This window comes from Balaenoptera physalus, assembly GCF_965194825.1.
Source record: "Balaenoptera physalus genome assembly, chromosome: 12".
In the NCBI taxonomy this organism is placed as follows: Eukaryota; Metazoa; Chordata; class Mammalia; order Artiodactyla; family Balaenopteridae; genus Balaenoptera; species Balaenoptera physalus.
Window position 1 is genome coordinate 1,452,594 of NC_138897.1, and position 27,181 is coordinate 1,479,774.

The 27,181-nt window shown below is 50.8% G+C and overlaps 1 long non-coding RNA gene across 1 annotated transcript in view; it reads left to right on the forward strand.

Annotated features, from left to right (window-relative positions):
- The first annotated feature begins 4,427 nt into the window (after nucleotides 1–4,427).
- The window catches only part of LOC309639635, a 187,076-nt gene continuing 164,322 nt past the window's right edge, over nucleotides 4,428–27,181 (forward strand). The window contains exon 1 of the long non-coding RNA XR_014251778.1: nucleotides 4,428–4,558. This is a non-coding gene — a long non-coding RNA (uncharacterized lncRNA). The remainder of the gene's footprint in view (nucleotides 4,559–27,181) is intronic.

Sequence of the window (27,181 nt, forward strand, 5' to 3'; positions counted from 1 at the left end):
GTGGGGAGAGAGACACCCGTCGCCATCCTGTGGCTTCTCGAAGCCATGCCACGAGGGCCTCTGTGTTGTTGAAGCTGAGTCTTTGTCTTCACTCTAACCCTGGCCTGGTGAATCGCACCCCAGAGCTTGCAGTTCCCAAGGTGAAAAATCTGGGGTTCATCCTAGATCCTTCCAGATGCTTCTCCCACCACAATACTTTTCATACAAGTTTCCCGTTTGACCAAGAGAACTAAGTCAAGGACTGAGGTCCGTAAAAGGCCAGCTTGCAGATACGTTTCGTTTGGCTCTTGGGTTTTGTCCAAGTAATGTTTTACAAGGCACGTTGTGTTTGGACAACACGCCAGGCCTGCTGCCCCGGGCGGCCTCAGGACGCAGCTGGCCACACGCAGCCTCTCTGAGCAGCTGTCGCACCATCCTGGACGCTTCCTCCTCTTCTTTGTGCCTCGATTCTCATCGGTCAAAGGCAGTTAACAAAGAGCCCTTCCTCCCCTGTGGGACTGCGGTGAGGATTAAAAGAGTTAATCCAGGTGTGCTGGGCACCGGGCCATACGCGGTAAACCAGGGCTGTTTCACCACCGGGCCCGGGACACACTCGGCTATTCCATCCCCTCTCCCACCCCCGGCTCCTCCGTGTTGTCCCATCACCTCCCGCGCCCCCCAAGCCCCGTTCCTTCTGATTCTCGCCCTTTCCCGGCTCCTCGGGAAGGGCTGGGGCTGCACTCCCTTCTGCTTCCCTGGTCCACGTTCCCGTCTCCCCTGGACAGCGTGGCGTTTCCCAGCTGGGCTCCCCGCCGCCCGGCTTCCCACCACGGCCAGAGAGGCGCTCCTGGAGTCCAAACCTGATCCTGATGCTCTGCTCCGTGAAGACCCCGGGGGTGCCCCTCGCCTGGTGCCCACGGCCCGGCCTCTCCAACCCAGCTCTGCACACTGCCTCTGCCTCCATTCCACCTGCGGTCCTGGGGCCGATACACCCCAGGCCTCCCATCTCTGGCATTTTGTTCAACATCCTCCCTGCGTGGAGACCTTCCTGGACTCACTTCACAGCCCAGGACTCGAGATCTCTTTTGGATGGAGCCTTCCCTGCAAGACCCTCAGGCCCCCAGATAGACCCTTGATCTCCCACTGTTCCCATGTTAATTGTTCACTTCTCTAAGCTCCCATCCTGCAGGGTGGGAGTGTCTCCCCAGCACCCAGAGGGACCCCTGGGACACAAAGGTGACACAGTTTGCTGAAGGCACAGAATAACCAACCCTCAAGCTTTTTCTCTTGGGTGTCCCTAAAGAGCATCATAAAATGATGTACCCCTTTGCACCTTTAAGCTGACATCTGCGCTTTTTCATCAGAAGTTTAAACAGTTACAAAGATGTAATTTCCACTATATTGATATCTACTGGTCTTTAAAAATTAAACTTCTATAATACCCTTAAAATGAATCACATAGAGTCTAAGTACTATAGCAATTTCGTACATGTTACTATCAATCTAAAAAGACAAGGAACAGGGCTTCCCTGGTGGCACAGTGGTTAAGAATCCGCCTGCCAATGCAGGGGACACGGGTTCGAGCCCTGGTCTGGGAAGACCCCACATGCCGCGGAACAACTGAGCCCGTGTGCCACAACTACTGAGCCTGTGCTCTAGAGCCCGTGAGCCACAACTACTGAGCCCACGTGCCACAACTACTGAAGCCCGCACACCTACAGCCTGTGCTCTGCAACAAGAGAAGCCACCGCAATGAGAAGGCCCCTGCTCACCGCAACAAGAGAAAGCAACAAAGATCCAAAGCAGCCAAAAATAAATAAATAAAATAAATAAATTTATTTTAAAAATAAATAAAAGAATAAAAAGACAAGGAACAGACTCTTCTTTAACAGCCAGAAGTTAAATATTATTTTTTCCCTTAAATTTATATTTCTGTTTCTCTTCCCAATAAGAATTTACCCTAATGTTATATAATATTATGTGTCAATTTTTTTGGTCCTTTATCTTATCATGATTCTCTGCAAAAAACAAATCCATAGGCTTAAAATTAAAATAATTGGAAAAATTTTGTGTTCATAAAGCTCTGATTTCTTCTGGATTTATTAGTATAATTATTGTAAGGACATAGTCTATCAAAACAAAATAAATAAATTATAAAATTTAATAAGTATTAATCATTTAAAATAAATTTAATAATTATTAAACACAGTAGTCAGAAGTGTATTTATAGATGTGATGCGGATAGCTTGCTTTTCTATTTAGTTATATATTTGTAGATGAATATTTCTCATTGCTAGAATGGAATAGCGTTCCTCCTCCAATCTATTCCTGTTTTCTGATTTTATAGATATATATTCTAAGAAACTTGTTAATGTAAATTCACCATAGAAATGGAAGAAACTTTGTTGTAGCCGTGACATGCAATATTTCCAACTCTTTCTGAGCTGCATGCCAATAGTCACATGGTGATCGATCAAAAAATGTTTTCAGTGATCTATCACCTCCAGACTCAGTTAAGGGCCTCCTTCAACTTTGTTGAAGGCAAAGATTTGGAAACCATCAGACTTGCAAAAGGGTTTGTTATGTAATCACTGGCGTCACTCACGTTTTTTAGAGTTGACAACGATATTGCAATTGTTCCTTTGTTGGCCAGAGATGCTTTTACACCCGGGCATGTGCCACAGTCCATTTGGAGGAGTGAGTGACAAGCCTTTGCTACGGAAGGAAAGTGGGGACGGGAACTCATGACACAGGCTCATTCTCAAGCAGATCGATTTTAGGAAAGAGTAAGACTGCAAGTTGAGGACCTGGAAGTTGATTACTTAAGACCGTCCTGCAACCCTTTGAAAGCTGCAGATTTACTCTCATTGTTTTAGCATCAAAGCGCCCGGTTAAGCTCACTCGGGCAGGTTTTGTGTTCAGGGCAGCCCTTTGTGAGAGACCCCCTTTGTGGGGTCTCTGTCTAACTGCTTGCTTTTAATCAAAACAAAGCCATCAGCTAAGCACCGAATTCGGCCCATTGTCTCTGGTGCACAGGCATCTCCTGGTTAAAGATGAGTCAACTCTAAGTGAGAAACGTATAGAATAGGGGGTCCTGTGAGTCTCTGCCAGTCAAAACAAGTGGCTGTAGTAACCTCTACACCCCCTTCCCACCAGCCCACATCCATGCAAGAGACATTCACTGAACAACTGTCGTGCGCCACGCGTGAAGCCTTGGGCTAGAAACACAAAGAATCCAGGGTTCAAAGTTCAGAGTCTGGTGAAGGAGGCAGGTAAATCTAGAGCAGTGTTCCACACACCGAGTGCATTGCCGGTGATGGACTGGAGTCCCCAACTCCTGGCCAGGGTCCCCAACTCAGCCGGAGGGCAGAGGCAGAACCTGCTTCCTGGAAGGCGTGCGACCCCAGCTGAGGTTTAAGGACCACTGAAAGGCATGCAGACAAAGTGGGGAGGGTGAAATCAGAAAGGGGATTCCAAGCTGAGGAACCCGGGGGCAATGGCCCAAAGGCTGCAGGGTTCCTTCGATGGGACCTGGTTCAAGGCTGGGAGCCGCAGGCCCGCGAATCAGTTTGCCCTGACGACCTGGAGGGATCTCAGAAGGAGAGATGTGGTCGGACGGTGTTTGATCTTTTGTCAGAGATTAGATTGGGACAAGAATAGTGCATAGAATTTCCTTAGGAGGCTGCCTGCTAATGTACCTGAGAGATGATAGAGGCCGCGTGATGGAGAGAAGGGCAGAAATGAAAGAGAATTAAGGGGTGAGAACTGACATGACGTCGTCATTGCATGATTTGGGGAGCGGGTCAGGGACAGGGAATTCGCACGAGTGACTCCAGACTTTTAGCTCGAGTACCGCTTTGCAAGGAGAGATTTATAGGAAAGGGGGTGACATGTCTGTTAGGGACGTGTTAAGATTCATGTGTCTGCATGGCATCGGGGTGGCCGGTGTTTGAGACAGCGGAAGCAGATCAGAAAATCGTCAATCAGTGGGCAGTGGCTGAAGCCTGGGAGTGAAGGAGTCCCCGGAGGAGGGAAAAGCCAGAGGGCGGCGGGGCTGAGGCTTGAGGCAGGGGTCCCCGCGTCCGGACGAGGGAAGAGAAGTCAGCAAGGGTCTTCGCGGGAGCGTCAGCCCTGGGAGGGGAACCCGGACGGAGCCCACGGAGCCCAAGGACGATGGACAGATGGCAGGGTCCACAGAACAGGAGCTCAGGGAGGCCAGGGACATGAGGATGGAGCAGGGTTTCTTGGAGGCGGAATCCAGAGAACCTGGTGGAGAAATTGGTGTGTGAGTTGGGGCGTAAGCTGCAGGGTTGCCCCGAGGGCGGACAGTAAAGCGGGGCGAGGAAGACGGGCCCCGGGGCGAAGTTTTGACGTTTGTGGGTTTTATTATTTGAAGATGAGGATGCCTGGAGCATGCGTACGTGGTCCACAAGACAAGCTGGGCGTGGCCTCGGCGGGGGCGTGGCCTCGGCCGGATGTGACTCAGCAGGAATGCAGCCGGGATTCTCCGACGTGGAGGAGGTGAACTCCGAGGACCCCAGGCCTGCGACGCGGACGGAACAGGAACATTCTAACTCAGGTGAGTCTGACGGCACCTGAGCTGCTCCCGGGGAAGGAGAAATTCGGGGGCGGGCGGCAGAGTCTGGGCCTCGTCCACGCGTCTCTGGTATTTGATGTGGGGAGAGTGGTCCAAATTCATGAACAGGGAAGGGGTGAAATCTAAATTTTCTTGTGTAAAAATATCCTCCACCCCCCCCCCACCCTAACCAGTGCCCCGCAGTTGCTTCCCCGTGAGCGCGTGTGAGCAGCGTTCATGATTCAGGTGCGTACGCGGGTTCTGACTCAGCAGTTTTTTGGAGAAGTTTGCAGTAAAGAAAGCGACTGGTGAAAGAGCTACAATTTAACCAGAAGCATTCATTAACCAGTCGTCTATTGACAGGGCAGAATCTGTAGTAGTTTTCAACTCTCATAATTAAACTAAATTAACTTGAGAATCCCTTGGCCTAACTTTGATTTGGCTCCTATGGGCCTCCTCCTCCCGAGGCAGACGGGGAACAGCGACTTAATAACGTGGCAGACTGAAAACTAATTTTCGTAATGGGCGTCAGAATCGCCCCTCAGAAGGGTGTCAGGTTTTCCCGAGCCAGCGCCGTTCAGGCTGTATGGCGTCATCGGAGCGGTTCTGGAAAGCATAGCTCTCTCGTCTCTGGATTGAGGATTAGTTGCCAATAGAACCAGGTGTATCTCAGTTTAGAGATTACCTAATAGGTCCGGCTGTATGGCGTCATCAGAGCGGTTCTGGAAAGCATAGCTCTCTCGTCTCTGGATTGAGGATTAGATGCCAATAGAACCAGGTGTATCTCAGTTTAGAGATTACCTAATAGGTCGGGCTGTATGGCGTCATCGGAGCGGTTTTGGAAAGCATAGCTCTCTCGTCTCTGGATTGAGGATTAGATGCCAATTGAACCAGGTGTATCTCAGTTTAGAGATTACCTAATAGGTCCGGCTGCATGGCGTCATGGGAGTGGTTTTGGAAAGCATAGCTCTCTTGTCTCTGGATTGAGGATTAGATGCCAATAGAACCAGGTGTATCTCAGTTTAGAGATTACCTAATAGGTCGGGCTGTATGGCGTCATGGGAGTGGTTTTGGAAAGCATAGCTCTCTTGTCTCTGGATTGAGGATTAGATGCCAATAGAACCAGGTGTATCTCAGTTTAGAGATTACCTAATAGGTCGGGCTGTATGGCGTCATGGGAGTGGTTTTGGAAAGCATAGCTCTCTTGTCTCTGGATTGAGGATTAGATGCCAATAGAACCAGGTGTATCTCAGTTTAGAGATTACCTAATAGGTCCGGCTTTATGGCGTCATCAGAGCGGTTTTGGAAAACAGCTCTCTCGTCTCTGGATTGAGGATTAGATGCCAATAGAACCAGGTGTATCTCAGTTTAGAGATTACCTAATAGGTGTCTGACCAGGTGAATGCATTTATAATTCTCTCCATTGATGGGAAATCTAACTGGGGGAGGGTTTGGAGGGAAGGGTGGAGAAATAAAATGTACCCCCTATTCTCCTTTAACTTCTCCACCATTCTGGGGGGGATGGGAGGTATCTGACTTCAGGACTACGCCGAGGTTCCCTGGGATTCGTTTAGGTGGTTGGCTTGATGCACTTGAGGCGTAATTGCTCTGAGATAAAAGAAATATAAGCAGTTCATTTATAGTTCAGTTTCCGTCTCATCACCTGCAATGCAAGCCTGAAACATTATTTTGTTAGAGAAAATGTCAGTTACTTTCAGGGATCCGATGAAACACCCATTTTACAGTTTATATTTTAACTCGGTTCTGACACTGTCTACCGGGAATCAGAGTCAGAGCCGCAGGTTAAGGGCTCAGTCCCACGAGGCTGCACCCCCCCACACACCTGGCCCCTGCTAGGGTGCAGGTGCCGAGGACTGGGGGTGTCTTGGACACCGGGTCGGGGTGCGGGTCGGCACTGCAGGTACCGCTGCGGGTCGGGGCAGCATGAACGCTAGTCCTCCGTGCAGGTGTGCCTGGACTCCCGGTTCCCTTTCCGCGTGCCCCACTTCCTCACCGCGTAAGAGCAAGGAGTCTGTGTTCGTAGCTCTCAGGTTCAGGGAAGACAGAGGAGAGCAGAGTCACACGTCAGGTTGGAGAGAAGGGGCTCAGGGGCCCCGGGCTCTGGGGCCAGTGCTGTACGGAGCTGTGTCCTGCCGGGCGCCCACGTGCATTGGACCCTGCAGGCCTCTCTCCCAGCCTTGTAACATGTCTGCTAGGCTGGGGATGAAACCGGGCAACGGAGGTCAGAGTTGGGACCGGGGCCCAGGTTCGAATTCATCTGGAAAAGCCCTGCCACTGGGGCTCGCACGGCCAAGGTGAAGTTCAGGCCCGCGTGCACCTCGAGCGGGAGGCCGGTAACCCCGCGATGAGCTCCATGTGGTCACAGCCGATTCCTGCTGCTGTGTGGACGCCACACAGACGGACAGGTGTCGGGGGCCCTGCCTGAGCCACGGGGTCAAGTCCGCGGTCCTGATGGGCCAGCGGTAGAGACACAGGAGGGGAGGTTCGAGAGGCCTCCGTGGTGACTGGAGGATGCACCCTCTATCTCAGCTGATGCCTTTTGGCTCCAGCACGTGTGGAAACCCCGACGCTGCCGTGTGACGGGATAACTACCGGCCTCCTTCTGCAAGGCCTCACCTAGTTTCCACACAGACAATCGGAACGGGGCATCGGATCCGTAACAGCCCGCCCTCAGTCGTGGGCGTGGAGGCTGGGGAGGGGCTGGTGCTCCCTGACGCGGTTCTGCGCCTTCGCTCTTAACTGGAGGGGTTGGGTCTGTGCAGCAGTTCTGCAGAGATGACCAAGTTGGCAGGCTTGCGTGGAGATCTCCACGAACGAGGACGGGCGCTGATTTTCGAACCGCGGGATCGAGCCTACGGCGGGCCGCGCTCTGCTGTGTGGTGTCGACACTCAGGAAGAACGCGCAGATGGGCTGTCGGGGGTGCATGGGCACCACACGGATGTAGCTGCTTGCCTGGGGCCGCCGTCCTGTCGCACGGGCCCGGCCCACCAGGCGCCGCGGGCGCTTCGCACAGCAGGTGCGGGGCAGAGGCAGGCGAGCGAGCCCGGGCAAAGGAAGACAGGGTGGGCCCGGAGCAGGGGGAGGAGGTTGTGGGGACGGTGCCCTTGGCACGCCTGCTGCAGCCCGGAGAGCACGGGGGCCTGCTGGGAACGGCTTGGAAGCTGCCGCCTCTGTGGGTGGCTCCAGCCGGAGCCCAGGACGTGCTGAGAGCCGCTGGGCAAAGGCAGCAGATGATGGTGAGGCTGTGCAAGCCCTCAGGAGGGGGAGCCAGGTGCAACTGGGGGCGCTGCTGCTTCCGGGGGCCAGCGTGGGCACCCTGAAGCAGGAAAGCAGGTCCTGGGGTTGAACAGGGATGCCCTTCGGGGGCGTGGCGGTTTGGTCACCCCAGAGAGGCCCCGAGGGCGGACGGGCGGGCGTGCGAGGGGTCCCGCAAGTGCGGGGCTGCGCCTGGTGGAGGCCCGGGGGCCAGCGGGACGGCAGGCGAGGTGGCGCAGCGCCTGGAGGGCTCCCGCAGCCCTGGTCCAGCTCAGAGAACGGGCCTTGGCGGGAGCTCTGTTCTGCCTTCGCACTTGGGGCCAACTCGAGAGGAATCGGGAGCGTAACCTCACTCGCCTTCCTGCAGATGTTGTCCTGTGCAGGCGTCCTGAACGTCTCTTCCCCCTCACCATCCTTTGGGCGGCGGGGAGGTGAACGTGGCGGCTTCAGGGCAGAGTCCGAAACCACCACCTGTGCCTTTGGTGAAGCCGTGGGTCCTGTCAGAAGAATGCTTTAAAATGCGCAAAATAAAATACGTACGAGTTCAAAGGAAGCAAATTGTACTGACATACAAGTTAGTTATTAGGATGTGAGAATCAAGGTTATATATACAGTATATCCATAAAAGTACTGTATGTGCTTTTAGTCAGTAATCGTATAACAAGACCTGCAGCCAGGGTAGCAGTCACTGCAACTTCAAGTACCAACGAGCGTCAGGAGTTCAGTTCCAGGTTATCGAGTGGGTATGAACCAGTGATGGGAAGGGGCCGTGATTTCCAGCTCGGATGCAGACGTGGGACCTGCTGGTGCCACTGTGTTTCCTCACTGTCTGCCCGCCAAACCGAGGGTCCTTTGGAATCTCCGTGGAGGTCAGTGAACGTGAAGAGGGGTTTCCCCCATCTGTGTCCTCCGGGTCACCTGGGAAAAAGACACCAAAAGCTTCGTTGGGGGGACATCTGTGACAGGGAGAGGAGACAGGTGGGGCTGTGAGGTCTGCTTGCCGAAGGGGGGCCTGTGAGAGGCTCCTGCACTGGGCCGTAAGTTCCAGAACCCTCTGTGTCCACCCACTGGCCAGGAGCAGAGCCGGGAGAGGTGCCGCGGGGTGGCCCAGGCTGCCGGCGGGAGGGCTGTGCCTTACAGCCCTCACCCTGGGCCGGGCTCAGAGCTCCTGGCTCTGGGAAAGGCCGAAGTCACTCACGGAGGCACCTGACAACTGTGACCCCGAGCCTGGGGCTGCCTGGCGGCAGGAGGGAAAGGGCCATGGGCGGGCCACACGGGGGCCGCAGAGTCCCTGGGGGGCCGTCTCCCGGGCCCCACGTGCTCCTCCTCATCTTCTGTTATCAAACCCCTCCCTGTTCCGCGTTTGTTCTTTGCGGGTGGGTTGTCCTCTTGGGCTCCCCGTTGGAAGGTGGTGTGGACACTTTGCTGAGATGTCAACAGCAGATTTAGGGCCGACTGTCCCGCAGGTTTTCAAATTTTAACATGAAATGAAAACACAAGTTTGGGATCTTGGATGGAAGAGCTTTGGCCACCGTCAGTCTCAGTCAGTTCAGGCTGCGGTGATGCAACAGCGCAGATGGGGGCTTAGCAACGACAGGCGTGTCCTGCTCCCAGCTCTGGAGGCCGGAGCCTGAGATAAGGACGCCCGCCCGGTCCGTGAGGACCCTCTTCCGGGGCTCTAACTCCCCGTCCTTCCCTCACATGGATAAGGGGTGAGTGAGGGTCTCTCTGGGTCTCTTTGGTAAGAACACTGATCCCACTGTGAGGCTCCATCCTCCCCAAGGCCCCCCTCCCATCAGCGGCACCTCTGGGGGTTAGGACTTCAGCATCTGAGTTCGGGGGGGACACAGCATTGAGACCACAGGAGCCTTCATGGGAAACCACGCACTAAATTAGGGAATCAGCGTGTCCCTGGGAGCAGTTCTTGGTGTGAGCTGCTGGCCGACCACTTCTCTGTGGTGTGTACACGGCTGACCTGCTATATTCCCACGAGGGTAGAGGTGTGGGGTGGCAGGAGGGGGCTCTTGTTACCCACCTGGGTCCTTGGACTCTTTCATCAATAGAAATTGATAAGAGGCCAGATGAGGAATTCAGGCAGGGCTTTACTGGGGCTCCTGCTGCAGCAGGGGGCAGCGAGACCACGTAGCAGGTGCCCTTGCTGCTCCCCGAGGGGGGGCGGGCTGGTCCCTTAAATGGCGTGAGGGTGGGGCTGGAGGGCTGGCTTAGGCGGTCTGCCCACCCCCTGGTGGTGCCGTGTGCAGGGATCGTGCGCAGGACCCTGCTTTGCCCCCAGCACCTCGGAAGTGGCAGTTGGGTTTTGGCCTTTTTGTGTCTTATTGTTCATGCAGTTATTTTTAGTCCCTCATGTTGGTCCAGGTGCAAGCACTGCAGCAGAGGGTCCCTGGTCCCAGGTCCCAGCCTGGCTCACAGTCAGCGTCTGCAGTCTTGCTTTGTACCTGGAAATGTCCCCTTCACAGCTCTTCACTTCTCTTCTCTTCACATGGAGCGGGTAGAGAGGATTAATGCTTCTAGAGATGAAGAGTAGTGTAAGCAGTTTCCATTGCTGGATGAAAAAAAACCCCCCAAACTCTGAAGATTTGGATGTATCACAAAACATTTTTCCAGCCAATTTTTGTTGTTATCTATTATGGTTGCAGGGTTTTTTTCGAAGCATATTTTTACTGGCTTTTGTTTTAAGAATGTTTGGGGCAAATATGTCTTGTTGCAGCAGAAAAGAATTGTTCAAAATGAGGCTTTCCTTTGCCACCAATTCCAAGCCTCAGTTCCATATCATGCAGTCCAGGGGCAGAACAGGAGGGCCTGGGGCAGAACAGGAGTCCTGGGTTAGTACCAGGATGACCTGGGGCAGCAGGGGAGAGTCAGGAGGAACTGTCCAGATAGTTATTTCATGGCAACTGGTAGGCATGTAAATATTTTATGCCCTGATTTGCCGATTTCACGGGTGTTATATCTCAGTGAGCCATGGCTTTTTTTTTTTCCAGTGTCATGTTCTGGTGCCCAGAAACAATGATGTTTTAATTTGTAAATATGTAATGGCCAATCATTTTTCAAAATGTGGTACCTGGTTAAATGATAATTGGCCCGTTTTCTTGGCAATGCTGGTGCATATTCAGGAATTCTGGGAGGTGAGAATATCCAACCAATGTATAAATTGTTCTCAGAAGCAATGAAAGTTTTATGAATACCCAGTTGAATAGTTAATGAAGTGAGTTGATATAATGTTTTATAGACATCTAATAAAATATTTATTAATTTAGATTTTGCAAATTTTGAAGGATGGAAATGAAGATATGGCTCCTCTAGTTAGTCAAAAAATTCAGGTTTTTTTATGTTCATGGTAGAGATGAAATGAGTGTTTAAGGTTTTATTTAGCTAATTTTACACGTATTTATATCATGACTTGTTCCAGGTTTTCGCTAAAAGAACAAAACATCAGAGAAAGAGACAATGTCAGTCCAAGGGGCAGAGGAGGCAGGGCTGGACGGTGTGGGGAGGTGGGGAGGGGCAGCCCCAGAGGGAGGCCAGGGAGTCCCCACGCGTCCAGGGCCCCGGGCAGCTGGCTGTGACTTCCCGGTGCTCAACACAGGTGATAGGTGGTCACTTTCAGGACTCACGTCTATCTTGTGAATTTTCTGTATGATTAGATGATTATCTAATTCTCTTTTTTATTTATATGAGCAACATTGCATCTGTATGTGTAAATATATGAATGTGAGTAACATCCCACTGTTATATGATTGACAAAATAACAATCGTTCTGTGAAAGCACAGTCCCGATGTTGGAAGGAAAAGTACGTCATTCCGGGCAGAGAGGACGTTGTGCTTCTTGTGGAATATGTGGTTCTTACCCACAAGTCTTTGAAAGAGCGACGCACGGGCTCCTTGTTTCCTACACCCTGTTTCTGGGGGCCGAAGGCAGGGGTGCCACCTGACAACCCGAGGGGTTGCCCGGTCAGTTCCGGTTGGGGAGGGTTTGTTTCAGGGAGCAGCTTAGAGCCGGGTGATTTCCTGCCGTCTGTGTCCTGGAGTAGTTGGGAACTGTCGTCACTGGGTATTTTCTCCAGATGGTGATGGAATGAAATGGTCTATGTAACGATGCTCAGGCCACAAATGCTGTCGTTTGTCTGTTTCTGCTTGAATGTGTGTTGTTTAGGAAGGTGGAATACACAGTGATATAAATCTTGTATATATCATTAGGATACTGTGTCTGAACTAAATTAAACAATGTATTCCATTTTTAGCTTCTCAGCTTAAATGCAGTAATCATGAAATCAAAGTATCCAATGCATGAGAAGTGGATTCAGAAATTGTGCACATTTTCCACTATCTTTATAGCACTCCACATTTCATTTTCTGAAGAAGCTGAATTTATTTAAGATATGCTTTTAAAGTTTTTAATATTTACCTGTGAATATTAGAAAATACCTTATTTTATTTGAAAGCAGAATTTCTTAAATATAACTCTCTGTCGACATCTAGTTGGAAGCGTGACGATTGTAAGCACATATTTCAGGAAATCTTGCACTTTTGAGACAATCATTTTCTCAGGTTGTACGTGTTATATTGGAATTATAAGTATGTCTAAATTAAAATATAAATCTCCAGCACAGGAACTATCTCTTCATTGCATCTCTTATAAGTGTGCACGTTGTCAATATTCAATTAACTAATAATGATAATAATAATGTAACAATATTCAACTTCCATTTGGTCACACATTCTGCATATACAGGAATTGTAAAAGCATATCATTTCTTAGATTATGTGTTGTGTGCTGGATAAAATGTGTCCTAATCATGAAATTAGAGTTAATGGCAGGAAGGGGACCTCTTTGATCAGCCCTTCCAAACCCCTATATATACCTCTTAAATGCACCTCATTATGAATTCATTTTAAGCTTCATTGAGTCCCAGAAATTAATTTGACATAAATTTCATGGTAAGACTCTGGAAACTTTAATTTCAAAGGTAATGTTAAAGTAGAATTTTGTTTCTACTGGAAACACATACTCTGGGCAGATGATGAAATACAGGCTGATATACCAGCAGTGAACGTTTTTCCGAAATGGCTCTGATTTAGTAAACACTTTGTTTTGCATTTACCTCTCATTTCATCTCCGAAACTCCAAGCACTTTCCGACACAGGGTGTCTTGGTCCCGAGGCCAGTCCTGCCTGCCTGCAGGGTCGTCAGACAGAAGGTCACCGGCTGAGGGACTGGGGTGGGAAGGGGGCTTGGCCTCCCCGCTTGTGGTCCTGGGGTCTCTCCGCAAACGGTCCTGGTTCACTGTGGAGGTAAGGGCAGATTTCCCCTCATCTTTCCCATTTGTGCTTCACACACCCTTTTAGTTTGAGGACTTGTATCCCGACTCTGGGCTGTCTTGGTCATTCTCTCTCCCCTCCGCCCCCGAGGCTGGGCCCCTCGGATGCCTCTGCTGGGAGGTGCATGGCCGGGTCCCCTGGGGACGCCCCTTGGTCCCCACTGGCTCTTCCGCCCCTTCAGTGAGCTCTTTACTTTGACAGGGATGTGACGCCTGCCCTCTCTGGGGTCACGATCTTGATCTTTACTCTTTCTCATCCTCCTAACATCTCCCTTGGTTCTTTGAAGGGAACGATTGTGCTTCTTCTAAGTTCTTCTTGCCGGTTTCATTCCTTCTACTTCTCGTGTATTTCTCCTTTTTGTTATTTACTGCCTGTCTTCCTTAGTCCTGGAGCACCTCCGACGTCTTGTGAACTCACCTTCTGGTCGCTTGGGAGTGGACGCGCTCTGGGTGGGAAACAAGGCCGACCTCCTCCCGGTGACTTGAGGTGCGGGGATCCCAGGGTGGGGCGGCACCAGGCCTTCCTAGACCCTCTGCCCACACGCTGCTACCCAGGGACAGTCACTCTCCGATGTGACTGCCCAGTGCACGTGGCAGGAGGGGGTCCTCGGGGAGGGGTGCCCCCGCCCCCCCAGCCGTGCCCACCGCAGCCCAGCGTCCCCGTCACCAACGGTCCGGGCTGGTGTCGGGGAAGGAAGGGCTGGGTGGAGCCCGCCTCCGGGCCGCTCCAGGGTTGCGGGTCCCGCCCTGTCCTGCTCCGAGCCACCATCCTCGCGGGGCTTCCTGTCGCCTGGCGCCATCACGGATTTGCACTACCTACTGCGTCTCGTTGCCCCCCGCACCCCCGTTGTGTGTCCGGGTGGAGCGAGGGGTGGCCGGCCGCCCGTCCTGGGTGCAGGTGGCCCTCCTGTCCAGATGCCCCGCGGGGTCTCCGACGTGAGGGGTGCTGCTCACTCGATCCGTCAGGCACCCGCACGTCGTGAAGCTCCGCGGGGCGGGCGTGGAGGGTTAAAAGAAGGAGTGAGAACGCGAGGTGGCGCTGACACGGCTGGGGCCGCGGGAGCCAGCTGGACGCCCGGGCCGTCCTTCCAGCAGTTGTCCGACCTCGGATGCAGCTGCCACGCCTGTGCCTGGGGCCCTGATGACACCACCCGCCTTCTCCTGTGGTCTCTGGTGAGCAGAGCCGTAGAAACGATGGGGTTTTTTAAAGGGGCAAGCACAGAGCTGCTATTTTTGCTGCCCTCTAGATTCTCCCATGAGTTCTGGGATGTTCTGCAGGAAGGTGAATGGCTGATAGGCGCTTCTAAGAGGGACAGAGCTCCGTGGAGGATTCCAGGGGGACAAGGGTAGGTGAGACGCTGCAAAGGAGGGCTTCATCCAGGGCCTCGCATGTGAACCTAAAGGTTTCAGACTTCCTAGTTGTAAAGCTATAAAGATACACAGATAAATACTGCAATCTAAAGATAACACTGCTAACATTTTGATGTGTTTCTTTTTGGACTTTTTACCCTATGCATTCAACATTCACACTTTAAAAAAATAGGGTTATGACATATAATACTATTTGTTTGTTTCCTTAAAATTTTTTTTAACCAAAGACATCTTTTTGTTTCAGTACATGCAAATTTTTAATATGACCCCCAACTAAATCCAACTGCATAGTTATCTACTCATATTTTTTAAAACCGATTTAAAATCCAGCGTAAGGATGTGGGCACGCAAAGAGCTGGTGTGAAACATCACCGTCTCAGAAGCCTGTCCATCCACAGGGTTGTAGCTTCAGCTGGATTTCCTGACGAGCAACTTCTGCTGAAGTGGAAAAGATTCAAATTCCTGGAAAGCAGTCTAACAATGATTAAAAAAAAAACACAAAACTTTAAAAACCAGATTTATTATGTATGTTCTAGATCTGTTTTCATATGTGTGTTACATTATATCTGAGACATCAATACAATTTCAGCTTTATCACATGCAGCTGAGTGATGTTGAGACTATGAAATGTTTGTGCACGTTACCAAAATATATTTCTTGTACTTTTTAGTATGGAAGCTATCTTTTAAACTCAGAGTCATATCATAAAATCCCAGTAGTCTGTGGAAAAGGTTCAAAATTGTTGCAGGAATTAAGGGAAATTTAAATTTAAAAAAATGATTAGAATTTGTATTTGTTTTGGAATTCCATGTTATCTGGATGTCTAATTGTAGACCAACTACAGACACACTCATCAAATATTTTATTACCATCTCAGATAGAAGCACCTTGAAAGCACACATCAGGTACAAAAAATGAAGAGATGGAAAAAAAAAATCTCTCCTTTAAATAGGATACCCTCCCAGATCCACTATGTTGTATCCTTAAGCACAATTTTCCATCCTTGGTACATAAGCGTGGGGTACCCTGAAGCTGCAGGAGCAGAGCCAGTAACAATGGGAAAGGACTGTAGGTCATTGGCTCCGTCCCTCAGGCTCACGTGCTGGATTCTTCCAGAGCCTATTTTTAGGGTTTTATTTGGCCCGCTTTGAAAACTCCTGCAGTTGATGGGGCTTCTTTCTTTTCCCGCCGAAGACAGTTAAACAGACTAATTAATAGTCTTTCTCAAGGAAAAGTTTCTGATATTTGGTGCCGACTTTGGGGTTCCATTTCATCCTAGCCATACTATTAAACTTCTGGTGACAGCCTCTGAGCCTTTTTATTTGGTTGGGGTTTTTGCTTTAGAGATTCATTGATATTGTGATAATACAACTTTTCTAGTTACTACTTACTAAGCCATTCCTGTTTCTCAAGTTTTTTTTAAACCAGATTGACATCAGTATGTCAAACCTGCTAAAGTTTAGTTTTCCTTCCTTTGATTTGTTCCCAAATTGAACGATGACATCCAGATGTCGGTGAGACAGGTTGCAACAGACAGGACATCCCTCCCTTCCTCACAGCGGCTGATGCCAAGCGACGTCTGGGCTGCACGGCCTCCCAACGCCCGTGTTCCCTTAGCAGCATTCACCCCGTTTTCTTAGCTGTATTCGTTCCGTTTTTATATTTTTTTTTTATTTTTAAAATTTATTTATTTATTTTTGGCTGCTTTGGGTCTTCGTTGCTGCGCACGGGCTTTCTCTGGTTGTGGCGAGCAGGGGGCTACTCTTCGTTGCGGTGCGCGGGCTTCTCATTGCGGTGGCTTCTCCTGTTGCAGAGCACAGGCTCTAGGTACCCGGGCTTCAGTAGTTGTGGCTCATGGGCTTCAGTAGTTTTGGCTCGCGGGCTCAGTAGTTGTGGCTCGCAGGCTCTGGAGCGCAGGCTCAGTAGTTGTGGCGCACGGGCTTAGTTGCTCCGTGGCATGTGGGATCTTCCCGGGCCAGGGCTCGAACCCGTGTTCCCTGCATTGGCAGGCGGATTCTTAACCACTGCGCCACCAGGGAAGCCCCCGTTTTTATACTTTAAGTCGTTTCTGCCCAGTGTATTGGTTCGCACTATGCTTTCCCGACTTCCGGCTAAACCTTCCGAGTCTGTTTTATGTCTCACTCATGTGCGTCATCCTGAAATTTCACGGCGTGTGCTGTTCATCCCCATGCTTGCCCTTTCTTTCCAGAACACACGGCTCACGGTGACATGCACGAGCCTGCCCCCAGCTTGGGACGTGAGTCAGTGAAGGGGTTTGTTCTGAGTTTGCTGTGTCGTCCTCACCCTTAGGAGCCCTTCTCATGGACCTTTATTTTTCCCAGGGTTTAAATTGTAGAGTCTCGAGAATTTAAAAGGATCCTTTTAATTTTTACCCCCCTGTTTGTAAGTGCAGAGCGTGATGTGAAATGGTATTTCGGTGGACAGGACACTCTGGGGTCCCCCACTGGGCTGCTGGAGCCAAGATCCCTCATGACTCTTAGTCCCTTTCGCAGGCCACAGCTGATTCTTACTGAGCTGTTGGGAATGACGTTGGGGCATCTGGGAAGGCTCTCGAAGGGTCCTTCTGTGCGTTTCCTTCCAGCTCAGTCCTGGGGCTGAGTTTGTGGCTTCTGGTTTGAGTTTGAATTTGCTGCTGAGAACCTCAGAAGATTTCTTATCTCTTTGTTCATTTCTTCTTATACCATATTATATATTTGCAAGTTTAGGAACCAAGTATAGGATTCTCAAGCTCTGATTACCCTCTGGCCTTGAACTTCCCTCTGGCACAGATGCAGACCTAGTGTTTGGACCTGTATTTAAATCTCATAAGCTATCGTGGGAATTCAGCATCTGATAGATACAGGAGGGCAACAAGTTACTGCCATTTTGGAGAAGTTTCTCTTTATTGCTCTCTCGCTCTCAAGAACAAAAAAGAGAAATAAAGACGAAAAAGAAGAAGAGAAAGGACACGCCCTCACACGCACGCATGGAAGCCCTCACAGCCCAGCGGTGCCCACGGTCGGCTCCTCCAGGGCTGCCCCTCCCCAGGGGCCATGCCCGCCCTGTTGGGGCTCAGGCAGGTGTGGGGGGAAGGGCAGCAGGGCTGGGGTTCAGGTCGCGGGGCTTGGTAGGCTACAGGTCCTGGGATGATGGGGCATTTGGGTTTGAAGTGGCCCAGTTTCTTGGGTGCGTTAGGCCCCAGGTGCCCTAAGCCAGATGCCCACCGTGCTTACCCTCCTGTGGGAGCCGTAGCTCTACCTGCTCCCTCCCTCAGGGGTGGTTGGGTTTGACAGCCGCACACGGACATTATCTTATGCGTCAGTGATGGTCATCCACATCGATTGTTGCCCAGTTGGTCCAGGATGGATGCACCCTGGCACTCGAGGCCGTGTGCCTGTCCACGGTCACTCACTAGCCAGGCTGGAGCCTGTGAACACAGGCAGTCTGAGTTTGGAGCTGCTCTCTGACCACCACACCTGGATGTGCCCACCTCTAATAGCAGAGCAGTGGGGCAACAGGCACAGGGACCAGGGAGACCCTGGGCGAGAGTCGCTTTACGTGGGCGTGAGACGCACTTGCCAGGTGAGTCAGGAGCTGGAGAGGCAGGTGTGCCTTGGAGTCATTTGGAGTCATCTTGAGCCTCGGAAAGGGTTTGAGCGGGGAGGGTGACAGGGGATATTCGTGTTCTAGAATAGCCCATGTGGCTGGAAGGTAGATCAGAGGGCAAGAATGGTGGGGAAAGGGCAGCTTCAGACCGAGGCAGCTGTCCAGGCGGCGGCGCTCAGTCGGGGAGAGCGTGCAGGTGGAGGCTATCCTGGGAGAGAACGGAGGGGTGAGGCTGATTGGAGGTGGAACCCAGAGGAAGGCCGGAAGCCACGATGCCCGTCAGGGTCCTGGATTGGGCACCGGGGTGGAACAAAGCAGGCAGGACCCAGTATTTGCTGCAGGGGTCCTTTCTCAGCCGGATCTCACAGGGCGCCAGACCCTCCGTGAGCAGACGAGCGAGTTTTCCGAGAGCCGACACCGCGGCCTGTCCCCGCTCTGCCCACGTGGTGTGTGTGCTTGCTGACCCTTCCGCGCCCTCTGACGCTTCCCTCCACTCTGCGCCCACAGGGGGCTCAGCACACTTGCTCTTTGGGTTGACGTCACTCATCCTCACTAGAAGGTACGTTTCCCGAGACCGGAGACTGCGTCTGTCTTTCTTATGTTCTTGTGCCTAACACAGAGCACTCAGGAGGTGCCGGGTGACTGGCTTCCTGATCTAACGGTAAAGGAATTGGGAACATAGTTCTAAGACCTGAAATCACCTGCTTCCTAGAGTTGGAAAGTGATGAAATGTACCTGGCCAGGTGCGTAGGTGCTGGAAGAGGTGTGTATACCTAACGGATCATGGAAATCAAGGGCTGGGGGCGGGGAATACCTGGGTTCTCTACAGTGGACCCGGCCCTGGGGAATGCAAACCCATGCTGCAGAAAGTCAAGAACAAACTATAGAGGACTGTTGAGCAGGGAATAAAAGTGAATGATAGAATTGATGGCTCAGCCTTCACTGCCTGGCGTCCCGAGGCGCCTCAGGGTTCTGCTGGAAACAGGGCTTTTGTGTAACACTTTACTGCAGGTTTAACTGCGGTGATATTTCGATGCCAAGGAGAGTAATTTGCAGCACGAATATGGCATTAGATTTGCAATCCTCTACATTGTAAAACCCCCGTGTAAAAGTGAACATTTGGTACTGGTATGAACAGAATTGTCATTTCCTGCTCAACTTCCAAAGAAATGGAAGTTGTGTCTATATTACTGTTTATAAAACTTTGAGTGATTCCCTTGTTACATAATTAGCCTCATTTCTCTGCTGTGTGTTTGAGTCCAGAACAGCTGCACCCCAGACAGAGCACGGGTGATGCGTCCCTGGGAGGGGGGACGTGCGTGCCGGTGAGACAGACAAAACTATTCAGGGCAGACAGTTATTACAACTCAATATTGTTCATTGTAGTAAAAAAAAGTGTTTTCTTGTCATTGAAAACAATTCTGGGCAAACTCTGAATACCTAAAGAGGTTGATGATATTTGGCACGTTAGAGAAAGTTATATTTATGAAGATGGGTTAGTTTTTAAATGGCAACTAGCATTACCTAATATAATGAGTAAAAAAAACCAAACAAACTTTTAAAGAAGAAACCAGGAGAGGGAATTCCCTGGTGGTCCACTGGTTAGGACTCTGTGCTTCCACTGCAGGTTTGATCCCTGGTTGGGGAACTAAGATCCCGTAAGCCATGCGGCATGGCCAAAAAAAAAAAAAAAAAAAAAGGAGAGTAGCTGGAACCTCAAATTGCATTGCTGCTGACGTCAGTGATGTAAGAAATGCAGAAATGCCCGAATTCCAGGGCATCTGCCTGTGAACGGAGACCCCAGACAGAGACACCAGGCTTGACCATGTCCTGAGGTCTCCACCAGCCCTGAGATGGGTATCATTGTCACCACCATCCTCACCACAGATGCCACCGGGTGCCGCCTCATGTGTTCTGTTCTTTGCCAGTATTGTCTCGTTTCATATACTCCCAGTGTTTAAAAATGTGTAATTTATTGGAAATGAATGGTTTCTCATTAACTGTTTCCTATGTTGAGCATGAAAAAAATCACTCCATTGCTTTTTGAAGCTTAGAAAGGAGAATTTTGGTTGCTCTGTTCAGTTTGTGATGAAAGTGGCAGAGCCCTGCTTGTTTGGTCTGAAACGGGGGCACAGATCCTGAGGTTCTGAGCTGTCTGTGTGCAGAGAACCTAACCGTTACAGCAGAGACGCTGGCCTTGAAAAACATTATTCAGTTAAAGGCTTTATTCTCGTGGACTTTAGCTATTAATACCACCTCTCTTTCCTAACTGATAGTCTATGTATCTGAAAACGATTCCATGTTATATCTTGCTCCTGAGAACAATGGCCATGATGTGAATTTAATAAATATGAGAGCGGCAGTTTCTAAATTCTGGTGGCTTCCTAGATCCCGTTCCCCACCACTTCCCACCACGGCTGTTCACTGAAATGTAAAGGGGGGACACTTGTGCACCTGTGTTTTATGGAAGAAACTTGACAACCAAAGAAGAAATGAAAAGTCTATGCAGAATTGATGTTTATGGGACTTCATGAGAGATTTTGCTCTCATATTCCTAGACTATTCTGTTTGGTTTGTGTACCTCACACCATCTCTGGGTAATGTCTTTGCTGCTTAGAGCCATATCAGTCTTAATTCATGCGTGGAAAGCACTGCATACTTTTGGCTTTTACATTCTAACTTTATTTTATTTACATTGTACACTTTTATGCAATACGCGAACTTTCCAGTCAGTTTGTCCTTTAGAGGAAGTAAGACTTGGAGTCCTTACTGCTGCTGGCTCTGTGATGCCGCAGGTGCAATGCAGGCTGGGCGTCAGGAAGGGTGGTGGAAGGTTCTAAATGTTCTCCGTTATCCATTGCAGCTTCTGCAAGGGCACGGCCTTTCTCTTGGTGGAAATGGGCTCCGTTGGAGAGTAAGTGCGGACCCTGATCCAACCTCTTGAGGTGCCAGCTCTCGCTGTAACTTTAATGGTGTCAGTGGAATCTAGGCACTGCACAAGCTGGAATTTTTTTTAAGTTCCATATTGAACTATGTTTTCATTGAATACAATTACAAAAGAACATAATATCTCAAAATTTTGAGTCACAATCTTAGGCTTATTACTGTCAAAAAGCAATTATAAGCTATTTTTATGCTGAGCTCAAACATAAAATTAAAGACTCAGAAATGAAAGAGAAACATTTTTAACCATACTACCCAGTGCCCACAGCAACATCTATCAGCCAAATGTGGAGCGCAGAAAATATGCATATTCTGCAACCCACAGAAAGCGTTCACAGAGAGGCTGGAAGAGTAATTTAGGCCAGCTGCCTGTAGTAACTTCATTTCTATGCTTGCTGATATATTAGGGTACAAAAGAGCAGGGGAAAGACTGTATGAAACGTTTGAAATCCTGAAATAAACCAGCTTCTTTAGAGTGAGGTTTTCAGAACCAGAGAGGTGACCGCTTGGTAGCCAGTCTAAGCGACGTGAGTAGACGGACAGCAGCTCCTGTGAGGCTGGCGTCTGTGGCGCTGAGTCCTCGGATGTGAGCGGAGGGGCATCTGGGCATCAGGGAAAGAGAGCCTGGCTTGGGAGAGTGCTGAGAAGCCTCAACGCCTGCAGCTGTCCTTGCGCAGGTGCTGCCCCGATGGTCAGCCAGCCCCGACGGTCAGCATCCTGGATGGTCAGCATCCTGGATGGTCGGCCAGCCCGATGGTCACTCGTCCTGGGTGGTCAGCATCCTGAATGGTCGGCCAGCCCGATGGTCACTCGTCCTGGGTGGTCAGCCAGCAGGGACTGTTGTGAGGCTGCTCCCTGCGGAGCGGGTGCCCCCCTTTCCGGGTGGTTGGGGGGTTAGAGAAGCCGACGGACAAGCGGATCAGAGGACGGGGCAGTTTGGTGCCAGCGTCTGGGTTGTGACTGTTTCGGTGGCTCTTATTTTGGTTTCGCCTCTGCTGAGCTCTGAATTCCCGAGGGTCCGCCGACTTTGCCTCTCACACCAGGGCCTCCCATGTCTCTGGACCGACGTTTCCCGAGGGTCCGCCGACTTTGCCTCTCACACCAGGGCCTCCCATGTCTCTGGACCGACGTTTCCCGAGGGTCCGCCGACTTTGCCTCTCACACCAGGGCCTCCCATGTCTCTGGACCGACGTTGCTGGTTGACCCTTGTGTCGGGGCGGCCGTGTCTCCCAGCACTGCCCTTGGTGCCGTGTATCCTCTCCCCACGTCCTGTGACTCCTTTCCACATCGCCTCTGCTCCAGGCATCGAATTGCTGCCAGTGTAGATGGAGGGAGGGTGAGGACCAGAGCTTCCTGCCAGCTGCACGGAGACGGGCAGCCCGTCAGGCCACACGGGACCAGGAGCGCGGCCTCCCCTCCACTCGCCCGCCATCCCCCGGGGTAGAAGCGGTGGCTCTGGGGTCCTTTCTAGAAGTCGTTCTCTCCCAGGGGAAGACGGAACCATCGCGTGTGCTGTCCCTCACCTAGGTGCTCGAGGCTGCCCTTTTATTCTTCCCGTTCCTGGTTACAGAGGAGCAGCCTGTGGACTTGACCCAACAGCATCATACCCACAGTGATGGCCGGCTGGGATTCAGACCCGCTTCCATGAGGCCAAGGCCTCTACCTCTTCTCGCTCCTCTCTCTCCGGTGGTGACGAGCCTGGACCGAGCCCCCTCGGGCTGCAGGCCAAGACGCCAGCCGGGCACCCCCTTGGGCGCGGGGCTTGAGCCTCTGCTTGGCTCTCTGTTCCCGCCTGGGGGTGGCCGCCCGGGGGAGGTCAGACCACCGTTTGTAGAAGATGATGGTGGATCTATTGCTTTGAAACCTCACGTTGCTAATTGTATCCTTCTCTGTATGGACCAAAGGTGCATGAGCTAAAGTGAGTTCTCCAAATGCGTGGGGTGGCTGATCGCGGATGGTTGGCACGTGTGACAGAGGAGAGGGGGGGTCCGGGGGGAGGCTTGCCTCCTGAGTTTTAGGGCCCGTACAGCCCACTGACCTGAGTGCTGTTGGGAAGTGGCTGGAACCCTAATGGACACACAGCTGCAGAGGCTGCTTGCTTGTCTTAGTGAGGCCTGACGGCTGGGGGTCTGGGCCAGCTCGCTGCGCTTTGAGTTTGTCACGGGTGCCTTTTGGTTTTCCAGCGGGGATTCGGTTTTTCAGAGCTCTGGGCTCACTTGGGGTCAGGCCAGAGCCCGGGAATCATGGAAGGAGAGAGAGAAAGCCTGGGTTTGGGATGGCCCAGGGCGCCTGTCCTGGGAGCCTGTGTCGGTGGCAGCAAAGCCGACGGCCGACATTGGCCACGATCCTGAGTCCAAGTTATTTCAGAAGCTCGCGGGCAGGTCCTTCTGTCCCATCTCCAGAGGTGCTGGCGCGTTTCCTCTACGAGTGCAGGGAACTCCCAGCCCTGAGAGGCCCGGTCTGCTGTCTGCCGGGGAGGGGCTGCCACCAGAAACCCCCCGAGGAGCTCTTTCAAGAAAATATTCCTGCATGGAAGGTCCTGAGAGGCCAGCACCAACTTCTGGCCAAGGATGGGGCCATGGAAACAAACCCACGAACCGTCAGGCCCCGTAGATCGTGTGTACCTGCTTAAATGATGTGGCCGGAGAGGATAGACGGGGGGAGGGGACAGAGGACGTCCTGACCGCTCGCTGCCCCCCACCCCGGACAGTGCGTATGCTGGGCACAGCGGGTGCACGTGGAGGCCGCGGCCACGCAGGCCTGCGGCGCGTGTGGTGGAGACGTGTGTGTCCTGTGCAGAGCCTTGCCTTCCGGTTCTCATGGGCACCTACACCACCGCTCCTGGCAGCCGTAATGAGCCAGCCCATATGGGTAACCACACGCGCTCTGCAGAGGTTCTGGTGCTCCGGACGACCCATTACCTGCTTCACTGAACCGTCCTGTGGTTCATTTGCAGAGCTCTCACCCCTGGGGACGGAGGGACCTGCATGCTTTCCAGGTGCCCGTGAGTAGTGCTGTGTTAAGTTAAATGTATAATGTATGAGAAAAATCTGTTTGTCAAACATTCCAGACGCTGTAGATCAGTTGATAACAGTCACCCCAACAAGGCCGGAATCAAAGAGTCGGGTTTGTCTTTATTTATTTCAATGACAGCTTTAGTGAGATATAATTCACACGGCATAGAGTTCGAGCACTGAAAGTGCACATTTCCGGGGCTTTAGCGCTCTCAGATTTGTGCAGCTGTCACCACAACTGAATTCAGAACATTCCCATCACTCCAAAAGAGACCCCGTGCCCTTTCACGGTCACTTCCCATTACCCCCCACCTTCCAGCCCCTGGTGACCAGCAACTGTGTCTGTAGACTGGCCCATTGCAGGCAGTTCACATAAACGGAATCATATCATATGTGACCTTTTGGGGCTGATTTCTGCTCAGCACAATGTTTTCAAAGTTCATCCACTTGGTAGCATTTATCAGCACTTCATTCCTTTTTATTCTTTGCTGAAGAATGCTCCGTCATATGGACGTTCCACCATCCATTCGTGAGCTGGTGGCATTTGGGTTGTTTCCACATTTAGGCTATTATGAATGATGCTACTATTGGGGTTTTATTCTAGTTTTTTTTTAAGTATAAAAAAGTGAATATGGATCAAGAAGACATGATACAATCTTGAAGTTGGAGTAACCGTCTGTGTTAATGACATTGCAGTGATTTGATTACCAGCTCCCTGTTCTAAGCAGCCCCTGATCTTCCTGTCTCTATTATCTTTCTTTCTTGTGACTTTTTGATTTTCCTAAAGTAATGACGCCTTTTGAGAAGGGCCAGAGGACGTTGTGTGCCCCAGGTCACAACTGCACCTGAGAAGTCCGGTGTAAACGGGAAGTTTGATGAGAAGCACACGGGGAATTAGGTCACAGCTGGACAGGGCCAGGGGGAACCCGACTTCTTCCCCGCTTCGCTGGGAGCCGGTGGGTTACGGGCTGGGGGCTGAGTTTTACCAACAATAACCCCTTGCATTCGGAAAGCACTTTCTAAGGTGCTTTTGCTATCATTCCCCTACTCAATCCTCAGTAGCGCTTTCTGCAGTCACCACACGTCTACCCTCATGACGAAGCTTGGCTCCAAAACTGCTTACTTAGTATAACGTGCTCCAGGTTCATCCCTGCGGTCGAAAATGGCAGGATTGCCTTCTGTTTTTAGGATGAATAATATTCTATTCCATCTGTCTATCTCTCTATCTATCTCTCTATGTATCTATCTATCTACCACAGTTTCTTTATCCATTCATCCATTGATGGACATTTAGGTTGTTTCCATATCTTGGCTATTGTGAATATGCTCAGTGAAATAAGCCAGACACAGAAGAAGAATACTGGGTAATCTCAAAGTGGAATCTAAGAAAGTCAAACTCATAGAAGCAGAGAACAGTGGTTACCAGGGGTCGGGGGAGGGCAAGTGGGGAGATGCTGGTGAAAGGGCACAGTGTTTCAGTTACACGGGACGGATGAATTCTAGAGTCTAATGTATAGCATGGTGGCACAATACCGTATTTGAAATTTGCTAAGAGCGTAGATCTTAAGTGTTTTCACCACACACACACACACACACACACGCACACACGCACACACGCACGCACACAATGGTAATTATGTGAGATGATAAGTGTTAATTAGCTTGACTGTAGTAGTCATTTCACACTATACATATATCAAAACATCATGTGGTACACCTTAAATACATACCATTTTTATTAAAAAAGCATGATGTCGGCATTTGGGTTAAGATGTATTTAATCATGTTGCGGAAATACCCACCTATGTGTGTTTCATTGAGTGTTTCCATTAAGAATGATGGTTGAATTTTGTCAAAGGCCTTTAGCACTTCTGGAGGTGTTTATATGATGTTTCTTCTTAGCTATATTAGTATAATTAGCAATAGAATACATTGGAAAGAAAGCGAGCCCTGGGGGGAGGTGTCCTAGCCCACAGGCCACTGTCTGTCTGTCCCCCAGAGCAGGCTCGCTGGGCGCCGTCCACCACCAGAGCTCTGATGCCGCAGCTGTGTTCACACACGCCTCCTGAGCGCTCTGTGTAAGGTCTGTTGTACAGTTTTCTAACACTCCAAGAAATGGTAATTCAGGTAGCATGAATCTGAATGAAGCAGGAAATTACATTCTAAGTACGAGAAATATTGGTATTTATTCTCTCACTCCTTGTGTATTTCATGTGACTGGGGCTGCTATTTGGATTATATAAAACAGTAAGATGAATGCTTGCTTTGACAAATTCGTAGTGTATCAGGCGCTGAAGAAAACTGAGAAGGAAGATGGCAGAGCAGGAGTAAGTTCAGGGAAGGTAACCCAGATCACACCAGGACAGGGGCACCGGGAAGGCGTCTCCGCTCCCTTCCCTCCACACCTCTGCCCTGCGGGGGCCAGAGCTCCGTCCATACGGGGTCCACCACCTCACAGGGTTTTGTTTTTGTTTTCTGTTTGCACTAATTTGTTTCAATTGAAGAATAACACGCCTACAGAAAAGTGAGCAAAACGTAAAAGCACAGTTCAGTAAATTGTCCAAAAGTTCAGATCCATTTAATGACCGCCGAGACAGAGAAGGGGATCACAGAAACCGCACCAGAGCTTGGTCCTGATCTTTCTCCTGAAAGGTAAGCGCTGTCCCAACTTCTAACGGTCTGCCTCAGTTCTGTGGTTTTGGGACCAAACATGGTGACTCATGGAGTCTGCGTTTTTTTGGTCTGGCTTCTTGGTTCAACGTTGTGATGACACAGTTCACCCCATTGTGGTGATTTGCTGCAGTTCGTTCCCTCTTGAGGTTCTGTGTACTTCCTAATGTCGATACAGCAGGAAGTACTCAGCCCTTCTCCTAGCTGAAGGGCATTTGGTCCACGCCCAGGTTTTGCCTCTCAGTAATACGTGTGTCAGGGTCCAAGCAGAGAGTTAGAACCGCTGCGAGGGATCTATAATAAGGGGCTATTTTACGGGGCTTGGCCTTCAGCACTTGTGGAGCTGTTAAGACGCTGTCAAAAAGGGCCGTCCCGGGCTTCCCTGGCGGCGCAGTGGTTGAGAGTC